Raw genomic sequence first — 11,143 nt, 5'->3', positions numbered from 1 at the left:
CCATTTTTCAGCTGTACCCCTACTGGCGCCGCCACTGCATGTATCATTGTCATATTATATTCCTACTATATTAAGACCCAAATCTACCCCCGAAAATTGCGAACCATGGACCTACGCTATAGCAGCATCACGATTGGTGTCTTTTTGGTAGCCCACACAGCATTAGTTAAATATTTTAGGAAATAAAAAGCATCACATATGAACATATTTGAACTGTTAAGTTTAATGCAATAACTCAGGAAATGTTCATTTCAAATGTAATCAAGTGAAAAGAAAAAACAATAGATAGAAATTTGTTACTTTCATTACGCTCAAAAACAGTTGTCCAAATCAAAACTAGGATCTGTCAAATTCAAACATGTTCAAGATATATCCACTTCCAATGTTTGATTGGCTCAATTTCTCATTGGATCGTGGAAGTGGATTTAAGAAAAATCCTTCTAATCAAATAATTGACCGCTTAGGGCGATGACACGATCCTATTTTTTGCTTGAATTGGCCTATATATTATATATTTTGTTTAATGTAAAAATGCTTATATGCCGAAAGGCGTTTGGTAATAAACTATATATAATTGCTAGAATGTGGTAACTGGTGGAAACTATAATTTTTCAGTTGTTTGGGTAAGAAGTCAAATAAACCCAGCGATTGTTCTCATTTTACCTGATGGCACCAAGTGTTGACAATCGTAGATAATCAATGATTTCGGAAAGTTGACCCGAGATCAAGTGTAAGTGTTAAAACTGAGTATGCTTGTCATTTGCGTGAACCTCCAGAAAATGTATATAAAAAATGAGAATTACAAATTAAATGTTACAACTGACTTTTAAAATACATTTACATAAATTACTAAAATTAAGAAATTTTAAATGGGGTAGAAGATGTTCAATTGAGCCGATTTCTTATTTCTGTCTCGATCGTGTAAGTCAGTGGTTTCCTGTAATCAAGGGGTTAATGTTGCGTAAAACAGTGTAATACATTTCATTTGGTTAACGGGCCATAACGGTGTTGAAATAATGATATTGGCCAAATAGCCCCGTTATCTAACATAATGTAATACTATAACGGGGCCATATCACTCATAGATCACACTGAATAACGGTCTCGCTTCAATTAACCCTATCAATGTCGTTTATCCAATCTGACCACTCAGAACGTCATAATGAATAGATCATTTTTAAACAAATAAATCGCTTCATGTTACATCATTCTTTATTTCGGATTTAGGTCAATTTCATTCATAATTGTAATATATTCAAACACGAGAGGGTGATGCAGAAATGCATTTGAGACAAATACGTGTGTTTATCTCTTTTGTTATCAGTACTGATACATTAATGTTGTGGAAATAGAACGCAGTTTTTTTTTCGCGGGAATGAATTTGGTTGACCTCACATCGTAGCGGCCATTTCAAAGGTTAACCTTACTCCCTCGACAGAAAAAAAATCAAAACATTGGAACTCACATCACATTCCTAAGGAATTTTATTGTGTCTCGTATGGATTTTATTTCTGTCTAGGAATCAATATTACTCAAATATACGTCATCTTGTGCATTTCATTTCGTTTTATGACCCCAGAGAGAGGAGAAAGTTGATAAAAGATAACGAACTTGAAAAGTGAGCGTAAGGTTAAACAGATTACGAGTCGTACTACGGTTCAGTGCATGTATTCATGCTCTAAGCTTTGCAGTGGGCAGGGGAATGATGTTAATAACTATACAAATGTGAACTTTGGAGTTCAAAGTCCAAATATATGGCTTTTATACCAAAATACCTCAATTTCCATCTTGCGATCGGGTTAATACTACAAATCGTGCAAGGTAAGGATTTCATTTTTATTCCGTAACAGCCCTTGTTGTTATAAAAAAAACCTCCGCGGTTCTTGTAGAGAAAACATGGCGCATGCCCCGGACTATAAACGAGGGCAATCAGTGGTCAGTTCACTGATAATAATATAAATAGCTATTATCCCTTTATTAAATAATACTCACCATTAATTTTAATCAACACTTGTAAAATATTCACACCTTTTTAATGAGATTAATCAGTTTGTTTACACACGATAAGAGCAAAGCTGTCATTTAATTACAGATAGCAAGTGGGGGCGTGTTGTTAAAAGATGCTATTTTCATTGATGAATTCGTCTTTTTAGTTGACATAAATATCAAATTATGACCTTAAAACACTTGCGCGAGTAAATGCATATATCATGATCCGATTTCTTTAAGATACGGCCCGGAGTTTACAAATTATGCACGTGTGTTTCGAGCTGTCATAACAGAGAATTCTATTTTGTTGTAGTCAATGTGTTTTGATTGTAATAAGCGAGAAAACAACACGCTTTTTCATTGCTGTATTGCAAGAAATTCTTTACTTTACATGCTTTGCTCGAATTATTTTCGAAAATATAATGTTAACGAAATGAAATTAATGAAAGAAACGGGAAAAATGTAGGTCGTCATTTTTAGCTTCAACATTGTTTTCGCTCTATTTCCTCTTATTCATTGATTTTTGCGTGACCTCATGGAAGCCATGTTGGTTCCTTCACATTTTTTTTCTTCATTTGAAGATTTTTAGAAGCACCATTTCTCGTCTAATTTTAACATTGTCGGGTCGATAATTTGATGTAGCATCATAATTTTGAACAAAGAAAATGATTATAACTATTAGAAGAAGACAAAATGAGACTGAAAAGACATAGAAGCAAAATATTATCGTGCAAAAAGTAGACTGAAGTAGCTGACCTCTGTAAGGCCGTGAGGTCACTACCACTCATAAATAAGATAGGAAATTGCCTCTAGATATGATAGATCTAGAAAAATATAGTGGCCATAAATATATAAACAGCTTAAAAAGTATCCACTTTAATTTTTCATATTTTTGATGTTTTAGTAAAGTTTACGGGAGTTTTTGTTCTGCAACTGTCACTTAATATTTCTGTGATGGATGACCTTCACTTTGTTATGTGACCTATTTTTCAACAAAAAAATATGATAATTTAGACTTTCAATACTTTAGTACGTTCTTACTCCATATTTTTAGTAACTGATAAATATTTCGTAATTTGTAAGATTGTTTTTTTTTCTTTACTTTTAGGGGGAAAAAGTTTTGATTTTATAACATAACATTTTGAGATATTTAACATCTCATTGTTAGGAATAAAACAAATAATTCACTTTTATGCATTATGTTGAAATATTGAAATGTTCTTATGCATTCAATTTTGATCAAAGTAAGGTAGGCCTAGGTATCTGATTTAGTTTTAAAGTCAGTTTGCTTAATTGATATCATGCATAAATTAAATAGATACAATATGCATAAGCTTTATAAATGTTATGTGAAATACAATAATTTAACTAAAATTTTGTTTGTAGGTTTATATTCACAAAATCTTGGACAAGTTCAAATATAATATGGGTATAATTGGACAAATTCAGTTTTGAGTATTTTCCATACCTGTTATATACAGAGGTTGAACCTATATTTGTGCTAATAAGGATGAATTCCTGAATTTTGTCATTGTCTTTGATGATTCTTCAGATATTCAATAAAACAATTAAAATTGGGTTGTTTCAATTTTCTTTATGAATCTCTCACCTTGACCAATATTTCATGAGTAACCAACTCGACAATGGCTGTGCAAAACGTATGTTTGTGTAAAACTTTTGATCTATAAATTAGGCGAGGAAAACATGTTGTATGGATACAGATAGGTATAATTATCTTTAATATCAATTCATCATAACTCAAGACAATTCTATCAATGATTTAAAAAAAAAAATTAGTAACTGAAAAAATAAAATACGTACAATTTAAGACTAATTTATTGCTTATAATACATTGAAACAACATAAGAATATGGCCCACATTGTGTTCCATAGAATTTTCCTGCTGACATGGAATCCGCTAGTTTGTCACGTGACTTTGTTCACTGGAATAAATTAAGTCAGACGACACTTGGAATTCTGATTACAGCTTTGGATTATATGGAAATTTGGCCGATAAAAAATTGTGATATTTGGTAATATCTGAAATCCGCCATTTTGTATATGTTAAGAATAGATAATAAATTTGACATTAGTTTGAAACAATAGGAAAAATTCTGCAGGTTGACGTTTTAGAAATAACACATGTTTATGAAAACGTGCAAATGCAGAGGTCACACAGGGTCAATTATTTATCAGTTCCGAAATTACACAAAATTAGGTTTGCATTGACTGTCTGTTTAATTGGAATAGTGATAGGACATGATGTATGCCCAATGTGTAAAGCAAATGATTATCAATATTTCAATACAATAATTTAGAGCAATTTACAATTTTCTCACTCGACTATCATAATGTATATTATAGCATCTCACATTTTTTTCTGGGTTTGATGGTAATGTATATGTTATAGCAACTCACATTTTAATAGACTATGATAATGTTATAGTGAGCAACTCACATTTTAATAGACTATGATAATGTTATAGTGAGCAACTCACATTTTAATAGACTATGATAATGTTATAGTGAGCAACTCACATTTTAATAGACTATGATAATGTTATATAGGAAGCAACTCGCATTTTAATAGACTATAACTGCGTTTCCACTGACAATTGTGAAGGAAAGCTAGCTCTAAGTGCTTAGAGCTAGCTTTATTGCCGAACACGTTGCGTTTACACTGAGTTTTTCTGGTTCCCGAACGACATAGGTCTCGATCATAGAGTCGCACATTATTGACAGCACGCGATGTACAAGACTATCCTTAAATCGGAAGTACATTATTGCGCATGACCAGTTAAGGTAAACAAAGCAATAATGGCGGCCAATTCGATGTTAACTTAGAAATTTTTAGTTAAAAAGAAGAGAAAACGCAATTCTTACAGTGGATGTAACTTGGACATTCGTAGATACTTGCAGTGACGAAAGAAAGTTCAAATGCTGGTTTTGATTCTGATAAGAATTCTTTTTATCGACACGCCCCCTATTGCCGAACGAGAAAAAGCTGGCTTTTTGTGTTTCCACTGAGTAAACGAAAGCCGGCTTTCATTTGGCCCCCGATAAATTGCCGAACGAGAAAAGCTTCAATTGCCGAACCGTTACGGTTCCCGAACGCTAACGGTTCGGCAATTTGTCAGTGGAAACACAAAAAAGCCGGCTTAGAGCAGTTTTTGATAATGTTATAGTAAGCAACGCACATTTTAATAGACTATGATAATGTTATAGTGAGCAACTCACATTTTAATAGACTATGATAATGTTATAGTGAGCAACTCACATTTTAATAGACTATGATAATGTTATAGTGAGCAACTCACATTTTAATAGACTATGATAATGTTATAGTAAGCAACGCACATTTTAATAGACTATGATAATGTTATAGTGAGCAACTCACATTTTAATAGACTATGATAATGTTATAGTGATCAACTCACATTTTAACAGACTATGATAATGTTATAGTGAGCAACTCACATTTTAATAGACTATGATAATGTTATAGTGAGCAACTCACATTTTAATAGACTATGATAATGTTATATAGGAGGCAACTCACATTTTAATACTCACATTTTAATAGACTATGATAATGTTATAGTAAGCAACTCACATTTTAATAGACTATGATAATATTATATAGGAGGCAACTCACATTTTAATAGACTATGATAATATTATAGTAAGCAACTCACATTTTAATAGACTATGATAATGCATGAGTTGTAGCAACTCAATTTTTCATGGACTATGATAATGTATAAGTTATAGCAACTCATATTTCTATGGTTAAATGGTAATGTAATGTATGTGTTATAGTACGCAACTCACATTTTTATGGACTAAATGATAATGTAAGCAACTCGCATTTTTCTGGAATATATGATAATGTATAAGTTATACTACAGCAACTCCTATTTTTATGGTCTATGATAATGTTTTAAGTTATAGCACCTCATATTTTAATGGACTGTATGATAATGTATAAGTTATACTATAGAAATTCACATTTTTATAGATTATGATAATGTATAACTTGTATTAAGTCACATTCTATGGACTATGATAATTTATAAGTTATACCATTTTTATGGTCAAAGATAATAGATAAGTATGATTTTAATGATATAAATTTGATGGTTAGATATATTAGAAATGAATTACAGTATATTATAGAATTTCTAAAGCAGGCATGCTATTATACTTTATATTGTTCTACATTCTGTTCCAATCACAGCTGAATTGATTTCAATATGACAGATTGAAAGTGGCAAGTGCCAAACAGCTATGATGATTTTTAGAGCACAGGTAAACATTAATTGCTTCTGCAGCCTAAACTCCACTTTGAAATATTGCCAAAAAGACACACAAATGAATGATTGACAAAGCATAATATTGTACACAGTGGCTATAAAGGAACATTGTAGGATCATGTACATAATATATATCTAAAGTAACATAATTGAAATTTCATCAAAATCTGCAAAAAAAATTCAAAACTAAATTAAGCCACAGATGTTATGTTCATTTTGTCAACTACTAACTGGTTAATCAAAAAATATTCTGCTATGTATATTAGCAGAAGTCATATTGTATCTGTTTACAATTCTCTAGTCCCTGATTTCAAGCCTGGCACTTGCCCAAAAATTCTGGGTTTTTCATTTTGATTTCACCTTATCAGTAATTGAGATAAGAGGGTTTGGTTTATAGTAAATCTTCTATTTCTACATTTGAAATGGTGGAGAAAAGTCAGATGTAAAACTCCATTCATTTCATTTTCATTTCATACATATGAAACTACTATGGTTCTTTCATGGAAATAATACACACGGACAAAGTTTACAACCATTTTAAATCACTACTCTGACTTGATTTTTTAAAAAGGCTGTAATATTCTTTAAATCACTAATCCTTTAAATCACATTGTCATTCTTAGTTGAAATATTGTCGGCTTTTTAAAAATTCGTCTCAAGTCAAAGTAGTGATTGAAAATGCCCGTGAACATTGTTTTATAATTTGTCTTCATACATTGGGTGTATGAAACTTTATGTATGAAATGAATGACTTTATTTTGATAAAAATGTAAACATGGGCATATATTATTATATTGAAATTGACAGGGGTCAATTTTTCAATCTGAATTTTTGAAATTTTTTAGGTAAATTATCTTCGAGCAAAATGTTTTTATATTAAAGGGACAGCTTCGCCATTTTTTTGACCAATTGTATCTAAGTCTCAGAAAAGGGAATTTTTTCTTTAATTAGTAATAAAGATCAGATCACCCTGGCAAAATTCAGTCAGAATTATCAGCATTTGAAAGTTAAATATTAGGACTGATTTTATCTTGAGACTCTGGCATATATATAAAAAAGTCAAAAAAGCTTAAAGAAATAGAAAGTGAAATCTTAGTTGAGGTATTTTTGAAGGAAATATGTGATTTTTGTAAATTTTAGTACTTCTGAAGACTATTAACATATATTCTAGACCAAAATTCACCCTGAAGATGTTGAATCTTTCCTTTTAAATGAAAATATACAAAACTTAACACTTTTATTGATGGAAAGTCAGATATTCCATTATACGTAAAAAATAATTGGTAACTGTATTTGTGATGGCAGTGTGGATATCATTTTAGGTCAATCCTTGCCTTCACTCAACAATTACTTTTGGCAAAATTTATATCATTTTCAGTTGATTTCTTTAAAAGGTTGAATTCCAGAATTTTTAAAAAGTTGCAGATTCCTTATCTAAGAATTTTAAAATATGTATGGTGTCATTGTTATAACAGATTTTTTTTCTATTTTCAGGGAAGAACGATATCAGTCTTGGAGTTGAAATCAAGCCAAGCCGATATGAAGAGATAGCAGTACAAAAAAGTTCTTTAACTTTAAACTGTTCAGTGACTTCTACGGATCCTACAAATCCGTTGTCATATATTTGGCAGAAAGATGGTCTACCTCTCAATTCACCCAGGATCGTACTTTTTAATAATGGATCATTGTATTTTAGAAAGATTCGTAAAAATAAGAAATGGAATGATGAAGGGGTGTATCAGTGCATTGCTACAAATAATATTGGCAGTGTTTTAGCACCAGCCATTCGGATTAAAATTCGAAGTAAGTAAACTCATCATTTGATTACACCAGTAATTCAGGCGTTGTCCTTAGAAGAGACATTGTCAGGAATCAGGCCTCACACAAGCAGACAAACCTGCCTATTCAAAGCATAAAGTAGATAAAAGTAGTCATAAATATGTTTGCTCAATCAGATAAAAGCTAAATTTCAAACATAACACTTTTCAATATCAAAATCCATAGTCTGGTTGTCCCAGCAATTTCAACTTAAATCTACACTCTACATTGCTAAATAGCAATAGACAGACTGTTGGCACTTCTTGTGCATTATTAGATTCCTTGCACGCATGTATAAGCAATCACTAGCCTATGGAAAGGTACAATGCCTTGGTAGTGATGATAGTGACAGTCTTAATTGGTCGTTTGTGTTGAAATGTAGGAGAAACAGAGTTTGGATATTTATGATGAAAAGTAATACAGAAAGTTAAAATTGAGCCTAAAACATCATGTCGATATTCAGTGTTGCATGCTATGTGATCTTCAGACAACTGTGACATATTAGATATTTAGATATTTGATATATCAATTTGGTAAAACAAATTACTTTAAACAGTACAAAAAATTTGAGTTTGTCTTTCGAGCAGGACCTATTATTTGATTATATCACCTATACAAAGATCAGGCAAATATAGAAAAAATACTACTGTCATTTTTAGTACTGTATGCTTTATGAGCACGTTGTTATATAATTGAAAAAATAGAAATTAAAAAACCTTCCATTTTCATTAAATGATGTCGTCTGTAAATAGCTTACTTAGTTTTAACACAGCTGTTTTCATTGACATATTTACATACATAATACCCATTATTTTAAAGTTAAATTTCCATGGTATTACTATAAACTTTATCAAAGATCTATGTTATCATCAGACTTATTTCACTTATTTCTAACTGATTTAGGGTTGGGTATCAAATTGAGACTGATTATCGACCTCATGGCACTAATCAATAAGCGATTAATAATCAACATATTGTAAGTGAGAAATCTTCTAAGTACTAAATAATAATGTATTTTGATGATCGATAAGTGATTATCAAAATGATGAATTCTTAGCGACAATAATCTATTATTTCAATTATTTTACCCAGCCCTATAACTGACTGTAACCAATTTCAAGGATAAAACATAAAGACCGAAAATTTGTGAAAAAAATACAACCTAATTTGTGACATGATTATGACATGAAACAGTAATCAGTTAAGATATTGCATAGTTAGGCAGTGCTTTTTGACCATAAAAAATGCAAAAATTATTCCACTATCACTTCCAAAATCGCGGTAAATGAATTCTCCAGCTTCTCACTTTAAAAAATTTTCCAGAGAAAGGTCACCCTGACCCTCCAGTAGAGGGCCTCCACCATGACAGAGGTCTTGGCAATGGAAAGCTTTTTAATATTGAATATGTTGTTTAATTGATCCATCTGTGTAACAGAAGTAAATGCAATATGGATATTTATTTGATCATTTAAAGGAGACATTTGGGTATCTAACTTCGGTTTCATTAAATCACACCATTCTGCCTCTGTTGTCGCATTGTCCATTTGAAAAATCATGTTCTAAGCTAACTTGTAAGCTTGAATTTTCTGGGGACGTTACATTTAGCAGAGTCTTAAAGAAGCACCTTCACTATCTGTTCGGCCAATCATACCTCAGTTTCAGAAACAGGAATATTTTTAGCGTAAATAATCAGTAATACTGTTCACAGCTCATCGTTGTAATTTGAGCCTTCAAATCTATGTGAATCCATAATTATTCACGTTTGAAAGTTAAATATACAACTCGAATTTTAGTGAGACTATGCGATATATAGAAAACACATATATAGGAATAGATAGTGAAATTTCTAGTTTGAGGTATATTTGAAGGGATTATGCGATTTTCGTGCGTTTTAGTTCTTTTTACGACTAATAAAGCACAATAAAGAACCGAAAATGCCGACTGTTTCCCTTTAAGTAGATTTACATTCAGTAGAGTATTGATGTTTAAATAAATATATAAGATTTGAACAATTGTACATCTAATTTTCTGAAATATAATAACTTATTAAAATGCAGATCTTGATCAAGAACATTCATTTCAAGGGTTATAATTTACTATACAACTGAAGGCACTGGTGCAAGGTAAATTTTATGTTTAAAACAATGTGATGCTAATTAATTTTTATGAAAAATGCTGCTTCACATTTTTTCGGCAATAATAAAAAAAGTATTTATTGGCTAACTGTATATAAGAAATAAAAAGATTTAAAACTGTCAGATATGTGACTTCATACAGAAATAAAAAAAAGAAGTCCAAATTTGCCTTCAAGTCAATCACATGACTTTTTAATAAAATATATTAGTATTGAACTCTTGCTAGAGTTATAAATAGCTCATTCCCAGGCCTGGAGCTACTCTTGAAGGATTGCCAGGAACTCTTGGCATCAAGCCAAATGACCACAACATTGACCAATACAGAGCATAGAAGTAGGTTAAGGACAGTTTAAGATATTATATAAAGACAGATAATGTTAGATTGTATTTGATTGTAGCAACGGTTTAAAACCATCGCAAAGTCCCATTTTTTTAAATCTAGCCATCAATAGGATTTTTGAAGGATATATTAAAGGGACTGGTGCCATTTTTTTTATCAATTATACTTGAGTCTTAGAAACAGGAATTTTTTAGCAAAGCCATTCAGTAATTCAGTAGTCGAAATTCGAGCCTTCAAATCTATGCGTGTCCAGAATTATCTGTGTTTGAATGTTAAAATGATGACTCATCAATTAAAATGTGACTCTGTGATATTAAGAAAAGACATTATAGAAATAGTGAGTAAAATTCCTAGGTTGAAGTATCTTTAAAGGAATTATGCTGTATTCTTACATTTCTAGTACTTCTGAAGACTATTTACATATATTCAACAGTAAAATCAAACCCCCCAAAATGGCACACTGTCCCTTTGATATTTTTATTAATTGTAAAATTCAACTTTCTTTTACTATGTCAATACAGACTCGTTAATCTCTTCAATACTGGCTT

The sequence above is a fragment of the Lottia gigantea genome (genome assembly GCF_000327385.1).
Source record: "Lottia gigantea unplaced genomic scaffold LOTGIsca_131, whole genome shotgun sequence".
NCBI lineage: Eukaryota > Metazoa > Mollusca > Gastropoda > Lottiidae > Lottia > Lottia gigantea.
The sequence above is the reverse complement of the archived record's forward strand: the minus strand, read 5'-3'. Positions refer to the sequence as shown.